Raw genomic sequence first — 15,700 nt, 5'->3', positions numbered from 1 at the left:
ATTTGAAGTAAATTGGTGTTGCCAGGAGCATATATGTCTCACTGTCATGAAAAGCCTTATGTTATTAAAATATTTTAAATGCCATATTCTGTAGGTCTTTGAAGTGTTTGAAGACCATTTATCTATTTAAAATATATCTCTGTTTGACCTTAAAACATACCTAACATGACTCTAAGATTGATTGTTATAGATAACTAACTACTAACCTGTATTTCTTTATTATCCTAAATAGCTTTTAAACTAAAACTTTACATTACATTTACAAATGTAATGAAAGCTGTATGGGCTTCATAGGTACAATACCTTAAACAAGAGTAGAAACATATACACAATATAAGAAAAATAACCTTAAATTTGTATCAGTATACAGAAATCTATAACAAATAAAATATTTCAGACTAGTAGTTGCTTTTTTAGTTTGAAAGTAGATTCAGTAATCTACCCCTTTATCCTGTTATTTCTGTATCCTCTGTTTTTCTTTTCAGAATGAGATCACTGAATCTAATTTTCTTTGTTCAGCTTTTTTCCTGACTATGACCAATAGCAACTTGTAACCAACCCCCCTAAACAATTACAAACATCCATAACCTACTGAATGACCAGAAATCACCCACCCCACCTCTTGGGACTGTGGGCATCATGTTCTCTAGATAGCTTCCTGTTGTCTGGGGGTGATGGCATCTTTAGGGGACCCTGAGAAAATTGGGGTAATGATCAAGTCCTGGGAGAGCGAGCTGTATTATTTTTTGTTTAGTCTCTATGTGATGGGAAAGTGTAGAACTTATCTGAAGTCTTGACTGGATAGTATATGAGACTAGACCATCTCAGCTAGCAACTTTGAAGCTGTTCTGGATGCATAATTCTGAGGAAACTGCAACAGAGGCATTCTGTGAGGCTGGATCACTTGGGCTACTTGTCTTTATTAGTATCTAGTTCTTTTGTTCTGAAAACACACAAACTATGTCTGTCTATCTATCTATCTATCTATCTATCTATCTATCTATCTATCTATCTATCTATCTCTGCATTAACACAGGTATTGATTGTGCAGTGTGCACAAGTCAGTTAAAGATGATTTTTTTGTTTTATGTTTGAGCAGGTAAAAGGCATCTGTTAACTTTATGAGTTTGTTTGGACTGTATAACCAAACCTCTATCCATGCCATATGAAAGGATAACACGCAATAATAAGTCATGAGGACTCTGTAGCCAACAAGATTTATCATGTCTCATCCAGTCTCAGAGCTGTTTCCATGTTGAGGGATCAGCATATACATCACCTGTCCTGTAGTCTTTTTTGGCTTTTCTCTTCATGTCTACTGCTAAGATCCTCAGGTCATCTCCACCAATCAAATCTGATCTTTATTGATTTTTTGTTTTTGTTTTCCAGAGCTGAGGACCGAACCCAGGGCCTTGCGCTTGCTAGGCAAGTGCTCTACCACTGAGCTAAATCCCCAACCCCAGGTTTTTGTTTTTGTTTTTTGTTTTTGTTGATTTTGAAGAAAACCATAACTTTTTGTTTCTTGTGAAACAAAGGCATAACCTCTCAAGACCCAACCCAACATATTTTCTGACTTTCCTTTTGAAGTTAAGACAGTCTTAAAATACATAGGTTGGTTTAATTTAGCAGTTTCCATAATCCAGTGTCTCTTTGTTTTTTGTATTTAGCATTTTAGCTATTGTTTTTTGTATATTAGCATTTAAAAAATTCAAAGTCAACAAAGCACCATACAGAATCCAGATACCCTTTTAAACTATTTTTTAGGGATTATCTTTTTAAATTTTTTTTTATTTTTCTTATTCATTTTACATACCAACCACAGATCCCCCTCTTATCCCTCCTCCCACTCCTCCCTACTTTCCCTCACCCCCATTCCTCATCCCCTCCTCCAACAGGTTAAGTTCTCCCCTGGGGGGACAGCTAAGCCTGGTACATTCAGTTGAGGCAGGACCAAGCCCCTCCCCGCCTTATCAGGAGTGAGCAAGGTGTCTGACCCTAGGTAATGGGATCCAGAAAGCTGGCTCATGCACCAGGGATGGATCCTGATCACACTGCCAGGGGCCCCTCAAACAGACCCAGCTACACAACTGCCTCCCATATGCAGAGGGTCTAGTCCGGCCCCATGCAGGACAATTGTCAGTCTAAAGTTTGTGAGTTCCTTTGAGCTTGGTTCAGTTGTCTCTGTAAATTTCCCTATCATGGTCTTGACCCCCCTTGCTCATGTAATCCCTCTTCCCTCTCTTTTATTTGATTCCTGGAGCTCGGCCTGGTGCTTGGTTGTGGATCTCTGCATCTGCTTCCATCAGTTACTGGATGAAGGCTCTATGATGACAGTTAGGGTATTCACCAATCTGATTACCAGGGTAGGCCAGTTCAGGCACCTCACCACTATTGCTAGTAGTCTAATCTCCTTGTAGATTTCTGGAAATTTCCCTAGCACCAGGTTTCACCCTATCCCCATGATGTCTCCCTCTATCAAGATACCTTGTTCATTGCTTTCCTACTCCGTCCCTCCCCCAGCTCGACCATCCTGTTCCCTCATGTTCACATCCTCCATCCTCTACCCTCTATTCCCCCCCCCCATCTCCAGTTTATTCATCGGGATCTCCTCTGTTGCCCCTTCCCGAGGTGAACTGTACATACCTCTTAGGTTCCTAGCTTCTCTGGAGCTGTGAGTTGTAGCTTCTGTAAGGCGAAGGACACAGTTAATAAGACAAAATAACAGCCTACAGAATGGGAAAAGATCTTCACCAACCCCACATCTGACAGAGGGCTGATCTCCAAAATACATAAAGAAATCAAGAAACTAGACAGCAAAATACCAAACAATCCAATTAAAAATGGGATACAGATCTAAACAGAGAATTCTCAACAGAAGAATCCCAAATGGCTGAAAGACATTTAAGGAATTGCTCAACATCCTTAGCCATCAGGGAAATGCAAATCAAAACAACTCTGAGATACCATCTTATACCTGTCAGAATGGCTAAGATAAAAAACACTGATGACAGCTTTTTTATTTTATTTATTTTTTATTTTTATTTTATTTTATTTTTTTGACTGTAAACCAGCCACTGGGCTCTGCTCTGGTAGCTATCTCCATCTTGCTCAGGTCTGTGAGAGCCTAGCCTTATGCCCACAGCACCAGCAGCATTTACTTGCCTCAGCTTTGGGAATTTGCTGAGCCTGGGCTGTTTCTACTTAGTGCGCTGGCTGTTCAAGTACTCACCGTATAGCAGCCATGCCACTGTAAGCCCCAGGCACTGGGTTACTAGAAAGCTGTGTCCAATTTTTTTTTTTTTAAGATTTCTCGGGCCCTATATGGAAATATGTGCCCTATGTTGGGTGCTAAATGTTGAGTCTGTCTCTCCAGCCCACTCCCAAATAATGACACGAAGACTTACTATTCATTATGAAAGTTCAGTCTTAGCTTAGGCTTATCTCACTAACTCTTATAACTTAAATTAACCCATTTATGTGGTGATATATTGTATACCCTAATAAACTTATGTGGGGATCAGAGGACAGAGGCAGCCACTAGATTAGACATAGAGGCCAGATAGTGGTGGCATACACCCTTAATCCTATCACTTGGGAGGCAGAGATTCTCTGGATCTCTGTGAGTTCAAGGCCACACTGGGAACAGAGCCAGGCAGTGGTGGCACACGCCTTTAATCCCAGCACTTGAGATTTCATGCTTTTGCTTGGAAAGCACACACGCCTTTAATCCCAGGAAGTGACATGGCTGGGTGGAGAATGGTATAGAAGGCATGAGGAGACAGGAACTAAGCAGCAGTTCAACTGAGACCACTCAGGGGTGAGGACTCAGAGGCTTTCAGTCTGAGGATTGGTGGGAACAGGATCAGTTGAGGGGTTGGCAAGGTGAGGTTGGTTGTGGCTTGTTCTGTTTCTCTGATCTTTCAGCTTTCACTCCAATATCCAGCTCTAGGTTTTCTATTAATAAGACCTTTTAAAAGTCATGTTACCCATTTATTTTAATCTTTGTTCTGTCGCGTGGCTTATTACCTCATCTCTCCATACTGCTCATGCTGCTTCCTCTGTGTCTGGCTGGTGACTCTACCTTCTTCTTCCCAGAGTCCTCTCTGCCACTGGAAGTCCTGCCTAACCTCTTGCATAGCTATTGGTCATTTAGCTCTGTATTAAATCAGTCACAGCAATATATCTTCACACAGTGTATAAATATTCCATAACAACTTTTTTTATGTTTTCAGATTGTAATTATAATTACATAGTTTCCCCTTCCCTTTCATCCCATCAAATCCTTTCATATACCCCTCCTTATTCTTTTTTCAAATATATATGTGTGTGTGTGTATGTGTGTGTGTATCTTATACACAGACCTGCTCAGTCTATATAATGTTACTTGTATATATGTTTTTAGGGCTAACTACCAGATGGTCAACTGATGTGCTCTTCCATGGGCAAGACTATTTCTCTTACTCTTGGCATTCCTTAGGTACCTGTTGTTCTTTGTGTTGGGTTGATGAAGCCTCCTGAGGTTTTCCTTATCCACATTAGCATGTCTGTTGGTGTCATCCTTGTTCACCTCATGTTTGTACAACTGTAGCATAAATTGTTAGAAGGTCTTATTAATAAAAACAAACCTGGAGCCAGGTATTCAGGTGAACGCTGAAAGATCAGAGAAACAGAACACGCCACAGCTAACCTCACCTCACCAACTCCTCAGCAGATCTTGTTTCCTCAAACTGAAAACTTCTGTGTCCTCATCGGAATGGATCTCAGCTGAACTGCTGTTAAAAGCCTAAAAGCTTAACAGAGGCTCTAGTTCCTGGTTCTCACGCCTTATATACCTTTCTGCTTCCTGCCATCACTTCCTGGGATTAAAGGCATGTGTCACCACGCCTGGCTGTTTCCAGTGTGGCTTTGAACTCACAGAGATCCGGATGGATCTCTGCCTCCAGAATGCTAAGATTAAAGGTGTGTGTGCCACCATTTTCTGGTCTATGTTTAATTTTGCGGCTGTTCTGTTTTCTGACCCCAGATAAGTTATTAAGGTGCACAAAATATTGGGGGACACAATATCATCATAGGCAACCATGTTGGTGAGACTTCATGGATGTAGCATCTGACATTCCTAGGAGACACAGTCTTACAGCAAACTCCCTGCTCCTCTGGCTCTTACAGTTTTTTTCACCCCCTGTGAGGCTACTTTTTAATGTTAAGTTTTAGTGGAATATAGCTGGCTAATATGTTGTCTCTGTGACTCACAGACTTGTTGTAACCCTTTACAGAGAAAGTTTACTGATCCCTGAGCCACAGCAGAGTCCTTAGGTGGGAGCATACTCAGGAAATTGAGGAACAGTGAGAAGAAGATGCTGGTGTGGAGTGATTACCCACAAGTGGGGGGTGTGAGGTATGAGAAGTAGTGGGCTATACTTTACAATGCCTGCCTGACTTATGTGACACATAGCAGTGTTGGGACAAATCTGGACATCATGATGATGGAGTGTATATGTGTTGGGGCAGGGGGTAAGTTTGAAGTAGGGATATGGCAGGGTAAAGACATGGATAAACATAGAGTCAGAAAATTTAATTTGAGATCCAATGTTTGTCTCATATCAGCTCTGAGTCCTTGGTTCTGTCATTCACAAACAGCTTGATCAGATAGTGATAGAAGTATAATTGTGATGGTAATTAGAATGAGAAGGTGATGATGGTGTTGATGATAATGATGATCATTGTGATGAAGATGATAGTGATGGTGATGATGGTAGGAAGGGATGATGGTAGTGGTGAAGGTGGTGATGATGGGAATGGTTGTGATGGAGATAGTGTTGTTGCTGGTGGAGGGGGATATTGGTAATAATAGAGGTGGTAATGATGGGGATAGCTGTGATGAAGATGGGAATGGTGTTGACTGCTACAGAGTGGTACCTGCATTGTGCCGGGTATTTTGAACTTGAGGTGCTGGTTCGCAACACAGCAGTGCAAGATGGTAGCAGCAGTGTCTGTGTGAGGAAAAAACACTGAGTGACTTAACAATGGTAGGCTCAGCATAGTGGCATCATTTATGTTGCGGTTAAGAAGCTGTGGGGGCAGCTGATGTATGACAAGGATGCAACCTCCATCACCAGCACTGTCCTTGGGCAAGGGTTTGCTGAGGGGCCATCCTCAGCTGTGCATCTCTTCCAAGTTGTTCCAGAATTTTCTCTTAGGCACAGTGTGCTAGTGCTGAGGAGGCCTGTCTCCTTGTCCCCATGGTGACCAGTAATCAGGCCTTGTGTTGGTTTTGGTTTTTCTAATTTGAAATTGTGGGATTCCCTGGTGTGGCTGAGGTTTTTATGCTCTGGAAACCCCAACTGTGGTGTGGCCATGAGGTTGGGCCTGGAGATGTTGGAACCTGTTACAGACCACAGGCCCCACATGCCCTGGGCAGTACACCATTCCTCTCCATGCTCCACTCAGGAAGTTTTGGGTTCTTCTAGCTGGAAACTGCGGCACCATGGAATTTTCTGGGGTTAGAACTGTGTGTCTTTGTCTCACCACATCCAGTCCTGCAGAGGCAAGGACTGCTGGGAGGCCTGGCGTGTGCTGAGGCTCCTGGCCCCACCACAGCTTCTGTCTTGTCTGTTCATTAAGTGAGATCTTCTGTTACAACAGAAGCCCTTGATAAAGGTGTCAATAAAACAGCCAACTAGTAGACAGACCAATTAGCTTAGAAATAGTCTCTTTTGCCTGTCGTTCCTCTGACTTCTCACCACCTGCCCCATCCCAGCCTTACTGAGTTTTGTCAGGCTGCTCCCTGGCCTGTTTCTTAAATATCAATGGAGTGTGAATGACCTAATCTTATGTGACTTGGGCCCTTTCCTGAGTCTCTGAGTTGGCTCTTCTGGATACCCAGGATGGGCCCTGCCATGTGATTCAGTTGGTGGTGGGATCAAGTTTTTAAAGGCATATTGAATAGGATGCTGCTCTGTGTCCCCAGACCTTTCTACTTACATATCCTGCCCATCTCTGGAGTCATATGCCTAGCTGGGAAGGTCTTCAAACACTCAGACACCAAGACAATGGTGGTTTGAATAAGAATGGCCCCTGTAGGTTCATAGGTTTGATTACTTGGTCTCCAGTTGGTGGAAATGTTTGGGAAGGAGGTGTGGCCTTGTTGGAGGTATGTCACTGGGTGTATGGGCTTTAATATTTCAAAAGACTTAAAACATTCTCAGTGTGATTTTTCTGCCTCATGCTTGTGGATCAAGATGTGAGCTCTCAGCTGTTCATGCTACCATGCCTTTGCTCTGCCATCATGAACTTTCACCCCCTGAAACTAAGCCCAATTAAATGCTTTCTTTTTTATATTGTCTTGGTCATGATGTTTTATCATAGCAATAGAAAAGTAACTAAGACAAAGGCCATGACTTCTAAAAGCTCCTGGTAGTCCTTGCCCAAAGGAGAATGGATTTTAGCTACCCAGAGTCCACGGCCTATACTTGCTCAGGCGATTATGGTATACATGTGCCTTTGGCAGCCCCCTCTGTGAGGGTTTCTTCTAAATAGGTTCATCTGGGGTAGTAATGGTGTATGGGTAGCTGAGTCTTGAGAACTCACCTGAGTGTAAAGAACTTATCAGAGTCTAGCCACACATACTTCTCAGGCAGCATTGTAGCACTGCCATCTAGGTGTTAGCCAAGAGCAAGTAGGTCATTGGCCATTTGTGCCTGAAAATACAATGGAGTGACCTATGACACAGTCATTAGGACATGTAAAAATCTCTCAGACCATGGTCAGAATGTCTTGAGGACATCTCTGATTTCTACAGCTTTCCTCTCTGGTATGTAGTCTGTTATAATAGAATGGCTCAGCATGATGAGAATCTGTAACAAACTTGGTCCCTTGTGTAGGCATAGCATAGACCTTACCAAACCATAGGCATTTAATTCGTGGGTGAGGTCCTGGCAGGAAGTCTTTGGGTCTGTATACCCTGGGTCTCTATCAGCAATATTCCAAACAACTTTTGGAGGATAAGCTGATGGCTTCTGTGGCTCTCCCATGTCATCTCTAGTCACACCTGCCACCATTGGTACCTTTGTTCAAGCTTGGTTGCATGGCCTCCCTTCCATCCACCGTGTTGAAACCTATCAGACTGTCACAGACTTCAGGAAAGACCATGATGCATAGCCTCAAGAGAGAAGATAAGCCAGTAGGTCAGATTTTTTCCCCAGGGACATTACAGCCAGGGCAGGAAGACAGAAAGCTGGTGAAAGGTTATGAGAACTCTGGATTTGATAGTGGCCTAGTATCACGTGATACAAGGCAGGCAAGAGTTGGAAAATGGGACTGTTGTCATGATGAGTCAGAGCCCTGATTACAAAATTTTGGAATTGGGAGGAATATTTTCAGTAGACATGTCCAAACTCTTGTGTTTCTACAGATTCTCTTTAGAAGTAAGCAGGGTGATGAGAAATCAGAGAATGAGCTTTCAGGAAGTTCAAGTGGTTATCCCATATCTCTGGTGCTGCTCAAGGACTTTGCATCAGACTCACAGGCTTCTGGCTCATCTGATTTCCTCAGTGGAAACATGAATTTCTTTCTTTTTAAAAAATGATTTGTTCACTTTTATTTTATGTGCATTGGTGTTTGACCTGCACCTATGTCTGTGTGTGTTGGATCCTTTGGAACTGGAGTTATAGACAGTTATGAGCTGCCATGTGGGTGTTGAGAATTGAACCCAGGTCCTCTGGAAGAGCAGTCAGTGTTATTAACCACTGAGCCATCTCCCCAACCCTGGAAACATGAATTTCTAACCAGGCTCTTGTGCTGCTGCCCCAACAAATGCCGTGAGAACAACAGAAGAGCAAGAAGAAAGCTCCTTTCCACAAAGCTCTCAGCTTCCCCAGAGAGGAAATGAACATCATCCTGAGAATAAGACACCTGAGCCTTTGCTGGAGTTGTGAAAGGCCAAATTGTCTGATGGTTTGAGGCTCTTTCCTTTCTGTGACTCAATTTCCCCATCTGCAAAATGGATTCAGTACCTAGGATCTATCATTAGGGTTAGATGATGAGTAAAAGATGGGTTCACCTTACCACATTCCCTGGCCTTGAGTGTGTAAGAAACACCACATTTATTTAACTTCCAAATCAAACAGGTGGGTGTGGCAGCACATGCATCTAGGAGGCAGAGGCAGACCCATCTCTGAATTCAAGACCAACCCATAGAGAGTTCCAAGCCAGCCAGAGCTACATAATGAGGCTCTGTTTAAAAAGCAAAACAACTGAAGAAAGGAGAAGAGACAGAAAGAGTGACTATTACTACTTGTCAAGTCCTGTACTGTATTCACTGCTGGGGCATGCCCTCCCATTGAAGCGTTCATGCTTTTTTTGGCCCCATCCCTCTTCCTGCCATTCCCTAATCAGAGGGCACCTGTAGCAGTGTCTCCAGAGACTGCACTGATGAAGGAGCTGGCAGAAACTTGAAACTCCTGGCTCAGGAGACACACATACTTCCCTAGTGTACCCCTCCAGGCTTCGTCTTATCCTCCTTCTCATTCAAGCTTAAGGTCTAATCTCTTGATCCTTTGGGGATTTCCCTTGAGCCATGAGTGAGCAGAGTTCAGCTGGCACCTCTGTCCTACATCCTATCCCTTTCTTCTTCAGTAGCAGGAGGCATCCTACATAGCTCTAGGCCATCCTCCTGTCTGAAACCACCCTCTTTTTTTTTTTTTTTTTTTTTTTTTTGTTTTTCGAGACAGGGTTTCTCTGTGTAGCTTTGCGCCTTTCCTGGAACTCGCTTTGGAGACCAGGCTGGCCTCGAACTCACAGAGATCCGCCTGGCTCTGCCTCCCGAGTGCTGGGATTAAAGGCGTGCGCCACCACCGCCCGGCCAGAAACCACCCTCTTTCCTGCTCTCTCTGGCCCTGACCACTACTCTCTGGTGTTCCCTGAGCTTTAATGCCCATTTAATGCTTGGAATGGGTTATTACCTCCACAGTGATGGAGACTGGGTTGTCTTTACAGGCTCTTTGGGCTACAATAGAGCAGTCAGTAAAGCCAGAGAGGATCAAGGCTGCTTACATCCCTAGATGGCTATGAGCTAGTGCATGCAGTTGTGACAGTGTCAGTTTGGTGAACTTCTCTCACTGAGCCCTCAGTTTTCATCTGTGAATTGGACTCAGGGTACAGCTAGTGCAGAGGCCTGCAGCAGAAGAAAGGTTGTCACTAATTCCTACAAGTAATCATTCATTTTCCTGCTCAGCTGAAATGAAGAAAGCTTGCAGTTACCAGATATTGTGTTTACTGAATCATTGTCTCCCCTCACCCCTTTAAGGAGGTGGAGGGACAGATAGGACTTTTCCTTTCAAAGGCACCATGGAAAAGGGGGTATTGGAGCTATACTGAGAGGCCAGGTGGGGCTTTGGCAGATAGAGGAGGAGGAAAGACTGTTGCTTGTAGAGACTTGAGTCTGCAAGAAAGATGATGTGTGCAGGTGCCTGAGACAAAGCACACATTCCATCTAATAAGCAGACACTGAGTATTTACTACAGACTGAGAGAGAATGGTAGAAAATGCAAGACTGGGTCTCTTCTACTTTATGCCTGCTGTCAGTTTGGGCAGGCACACCAGTGCACAGAATGATATCTATACACTGTTGTAACATGAACTGCTAAACAGTCTTATTAATAAAAAACCCAGAGCCAGATATTGGGGTGAATGCTGAAAGATCAGAGAGACAGAATAAGCCATAGCCAACCTTACCTGGTCAACTCCTCATCTGATCCTGTTTCCTCAGACTGAAAGCCTCTGAGTCCTCACCCGGAAGGGATCTCAGCGGAATTGTTGTTAAAAAGCCTCTAGTTCCTGGTCCTCATGCCTTTATATACCTTTCTGCTTCCTTCCATCACTTCCTGGGATTAAAGGTATGTGTCCTTCCCAAGCAAAGACAGAGATCTCAAGTGCTGGGATTAAAGGTGTGTGCCACACCACGCCTGGCTCTGTTCCCAGTGTGGCCTTCAACTCTGCCTCCTGAGTGATAGGATTAAAGGAGTGTGTTCTACCACTGTCTGGCCTCTATGTCTAATCTAGTGGCTGGCTCTGTCCTCTGATCCCAGATAAGTTTATTAGAGTACACTACTAGGGTACACAATATTTTGGGGTACACAATATATCACCACATATTGTGAGCACAGGTCTGATCGCTAGTGGTCACTTCACATGTAGTGCTCAAATGGGTCAGTGGAAGTTTGCTGAGAGAATGGATGAGTGATCTGTAAGCTGATGTGCATGTTCAGGAGACAGACTGAGCAAACAACCAAAGCTCCCCAAACTCTGCCAAGCCATGTGAATACGGTGGAAAACAGATGTCCTTCAGCTGACCAGATCAGAGAAGGCCTCCAGGATGGTGGTACAAGTTGAAACTGGAAGCAGGAGTGAGAAACTGTGGTGATATTTGTAATCTGAGAAATAAAGCTTGCCTCAAGATGAGAGGACAGAGCCAGCCGCAGAGTTGGCAGTGGTGGCATACACCTTTAATCCTAGCAGATTAAATTTAATCCTGGAGGCAGAGAACTGTCTGGATCTCTGTGAGTTCAAGGCCACACTGGGCTACATGAGATTGATCCAGTCTAGGTAGTGGTGACATACACCTTTAACCCCAGTATTTGGGAAGCCATTAATCCCAGCACTAGGAAGGTTGAGATTGGAAATAAAATGGCTGGGTGGGGAAAGTCATATAAGGTGTGAGGAGACAGGAACTAGAGACCCTTTCGGCTGAGATCTCAGGGGCGTTTAGTCAGGGGATTTGTGGGGTTGGTGAGGTGAGAAGTGGCTGTGGCTTGTTTCTTTGTCTCTCTGATCTTTCAGCATTTACCCCAATATCTGGCTCCGGGTTTTTATTCTAAGACCATTTAGGATTCATGCAACAAGAAACACTAAGAAAAACAGGAAGTGGGTATTCTTGGTAGAGCAGTGCAAAAGCCCTAAGATTAGTGGTCCAGAGGAAAAGAAGGCTAGGGAGAAGATGAATGTAGGGTTGAATGTAGCCAAGGAAAATGAGTTGAACCTGTGGGTCCCTAGGTGGTTAGGCCTGAGAAATAACTAGTTGTTCTTGCTGAGGCCTATCTGGGCCCTATGAAGCAGGGAGATAGGATGTAGGGTCCTAGCCCCCTTGTAGGCCTGATATCCCACTAAAGTAGTGCAGCAGGCCTAGGGGCAGCTGTGACCAGGATAATGGAGAAATTTCTACAGTAATGGGACTGTGCCTAGCTTTGTATCTTAAGATACAGAGAAATAGTCAAGTTCTACTGAAATAACAGTGTCAACACTTTTAGTCATTAAATGTGTAATTTAGAAACACAACAGCCTACTTGTGCTATTTGTTTAGAAGTGGTGACCTTTTTGAGGCAGGTTTGTTTGTTAAGACATTAGGCATTGTTGTAGTCTGCCCAAGTTATAGGAGGTTGGGTTTATTGTAGGACCTTTAACAGAATTAAAGGGCCAGATGTAGGTGTGGAGGTCATTTTTTTTTTTTGGGGGTGGGGGAAGAAGCACTCTGCCCAAAGTATCCTGTATCATTTGCCTATGGTTGCTATAAAAATGATCATAAACCAAGTAGATTGAAATAACACACACTATTTTGTAGAACTAAGTGGATCAAAACCATGCATATTTATTATCATACAGTTCTGTAGGCTGGGAGTCTGACCCATGACTCACTGAATTAAAAACAAGGTGTGAACAGGGCAGGCTTCTTCTGGGTCTCCAGAGAAGAATCTCTGGTGTTTCCTAGTTTCTACAGGTCTCCCACATTCCTTGGCTTAAGGTCCCTTCCATCTTCACAACTTACAATGGCCAGACTAGTCTTTTCTCATGTTTCCTTACTCAGATCTGATGCTTCTACTTTCCTTGATTCCATTGGACCTTTTATTAGTTGTTTTTTGTTTGTTTGGTTGGTTGTTGTTGTTGAGACCAGATTCCTTCCAGAAACAGCATAAGGAAAGATTTATTTTGGTTCAAGGTTTCATAGGATTCAGTCCTTAGGTGATTTTAAATGTACTGAAGTTGACAATGATTAGCCTATCTGGGTAATTTAAGAAAACTTAAGTTTAAGTAATTAAATTTACATTTAATTTAAGTAAATGTCTCTATTGTTGTCTGTAATTCTTTCTTTAACCTTAACCCCCTCCATTTAGTTTAACGTATTCACAGATTCTCACAATTAGGACATGTTTGGGGAGTGTTATTCCGTCCTCCACAATTTGTTAGACTTGTTCTTAAAGCTGACGATGTAAGGATTAGGAAGACTTCTACCCAGCTACCCCTGGTACCACCTGGGAAGTCTGTGCCCTGTCCCTGTGCAGCCTCCATGGGGCAGAGTGTCTTCTTGTTCTTGTTTTTCTTCTTCTTCCTTCTTCTTCTTTTGATTTTTCAAGACAGGGTTTCTCTGTGTAGCCTTGGCTGTCCTGGGACTCACTCTGTAGACCAGGCTGGCCTTGAACTCACAGAGATACCCCTGCCTCTGCCTCCTGGGTTTAAAGGTGTGCGCCACCACTGCCTGAGTGTGCCTTCTTTATCTCCTAAACTCTCCTCAAGTTTTTGGGCCCAGCTTCAGTGTTTCTTTCTCCAGGTGGCTCAATTTCCCCACCTCCTTTAATGTCCTAGACAGTTTTCCCCATAATCAGCAAACCTCCCTCAAACCCTGCTCCCTTCCTAAGTGCTGCCATTAGATAAAAAAGGTTTCCCCACATTGCTACATTTTAGAGCTAATATTCTATGTCTTGGTATGCTGCCCAGTATATGGTGCGATGTTTATTCACACCCTTGTGCTGTACCCATCAGCTGCCAATAGTAGGCTGTGACAATTAAGTATCTCCAGATATTTTGACATGTTTCCTGGGATGTAGTCTTGGGGGTTAAAACCCACCAGAGGAAAGAAAGTTTGACTTCTGTCTTCTATGAACATGACTACTGTGTCCCAGTACCTCCAGAAGGATCACTACTTAAGAGATGTTCAACATATCCTGGTTGAATGAATTAATGAATCTATGTTAATTTTCCCTAAGTTACTGCCTGTGAGAAGCAAATACCTGCTTTGCATAGCCCAGTTATTTGAGAAACACCTGAGGATCCTTGGAGAAGTGACATTCTTAGGTTGCAGTCAGAGAGTGGGATCACAATCTGGGAATTTTCATTGTTAAGGGTGCAACATCTATTCTTAAAAAAGAATTGATTTGCTGTGTGACCTAGCAGCTTCTCTCCTTGGAATGTACCTAAAGAGATTAAAAACAGAGCTTGAAACAGATGCTTGGATACAAATGTCCATGGAAAATATATTTACCACAGCCTCAAATTAGGAGCCACTCCAGCATCCATAGACAGATGAATGGAGAAATGCATGTCCAGGGGTCAGGATATAGTGTAGTTTGTAGAGTGCTTGTCTGGCATGTACAAAGCTCTGAGTTCTGTTTCCTAGTGCCACATAAACTGGGTGTGGTGTTGCATACCTATAATTTTAGCACTTTGATAGTAGGGATAGGAGGATCAAAAGTTCAAAGTCATGTGTGGGTACACAGGGAATTCAAGGCCATCCTAGGCTACATGAGACCTTGTTTCAAACAAAACAAATATGTCTATATAACCAAATGTTGTTCAGCCCTAAAAAAGAATAGATTTCTGACATGTACTATGTTATGGATAGACCTTACAGGCTTTGTTCTACATGAACTAGGCCAGGCACCAAGGGGAAATTATTCTATTTGAGACAGAAAATAGAAGAGAATAGGGTTAGAGGAGGGAGTATGGGGAAGTTTTTGTTGTTGTTTTTTGTTTTGTTTTAACAAATCATGTTTATTTTTTGGGATGACAAAAATGTTCTGGAGATGGCTAGTGGTGATATTTATACAGCAATACGAACACACTTTATGCTACTGAATTTTATACTTGAAACCATCAGTTTATTGTTGCTAGAGTTTTCCTGCCTGGCCCATGGTCAGGGCAAATCTCTCTCACCTGCCAGTCCCACAGCCTCAGACCCAATCAAGTAAACACAGAGACTTATATTGGTTACAAACTGTATGGCCGTGGCAGGCTTCTTGCTAACTGTTCTTACAGCTTAAATTAATCCATTTCCTTTAATCTATACTTTGCCACATGGCTCGTGGCTTACCGGCATCTTCACAAGCTGTTTCTCATCGTGGTGGCTGGCAGTGTCTCTCTGACTCAGCCTTCCACTTCCCAGCTTTATTCTCCTCCTTGCCCCGCCTATACTTCCTGCCTAGCCAACGGCCATTCAGTGTTTTATTGATTAATTAGCAACACATTTGCCATACATCCCACAGCAGTTTATGCTATTTTATCTTACAAAAAGAGATTCTTCATCCCAGCAAGCTCCTGGAATCAGTAATGTAGGAATGAGAATGGGAGCCATATGGGCCACATGGGTTCTGATGGCCCTTTCAGGTCCTTAGCAGTTGGATTGGACATGTCTAGCCTAGTTCACCTGCTATGCAGGCTGATTTTCCTAGAGGATTGCCCTTCTACGAGGTTGCATGTACCACCCTTTGTAGTAACCAGGCAAGCACACATACAACTTTGTAGAGAGTAGACAGGCATTCGAGAGGGTGCCTAGCTGGTGGGGACAGCTCATCTGGGTGTCTTGTGTCCTGTTCATGGGGCAACTCTTAACCAGTTCTAGCTGGTTCTTGCCATGTGGGATGTCTGACTGTGGATA

At 43.4% G+C, this 15,700-nt stretch overlaps 1 protein-coding gene across 1 annotated transcript in view; it reads left to right on the top strand.

Annotated features, from left to right (window-relative positions):
- The window catches only part of Grk5 (G protein-coupled receptor kinase 5), a 222,415-nt gene that overhangs the window by 86,065 nt on the left and 120,650 nt on the right, over positions 1-15,700 (top strand). The gene's annotated exons all lie outside the window — the stretch shown is intronic.

The sequence above is a fragment of the Peromyscus eremicus genome, chromosome 1, assembly GCF_949786415.1.
Source record: "Peromyscus eremicus chromosome 1, PerEre_H2_v1, whole genome shotgun sequence".
In the NCBI taxonomy this organism is placed as follows: domain Eukaryota; kingdom Metazoa; phylum Chordata; class Mammalia; order Rodentia; family Cricetidae; genus Peromyscus; species Peromyscus eremicus.
Note: the sequence above shows the minus strand (reverse complement) of the source record. Positions and strands in the feature narration are given on the sequence as shown.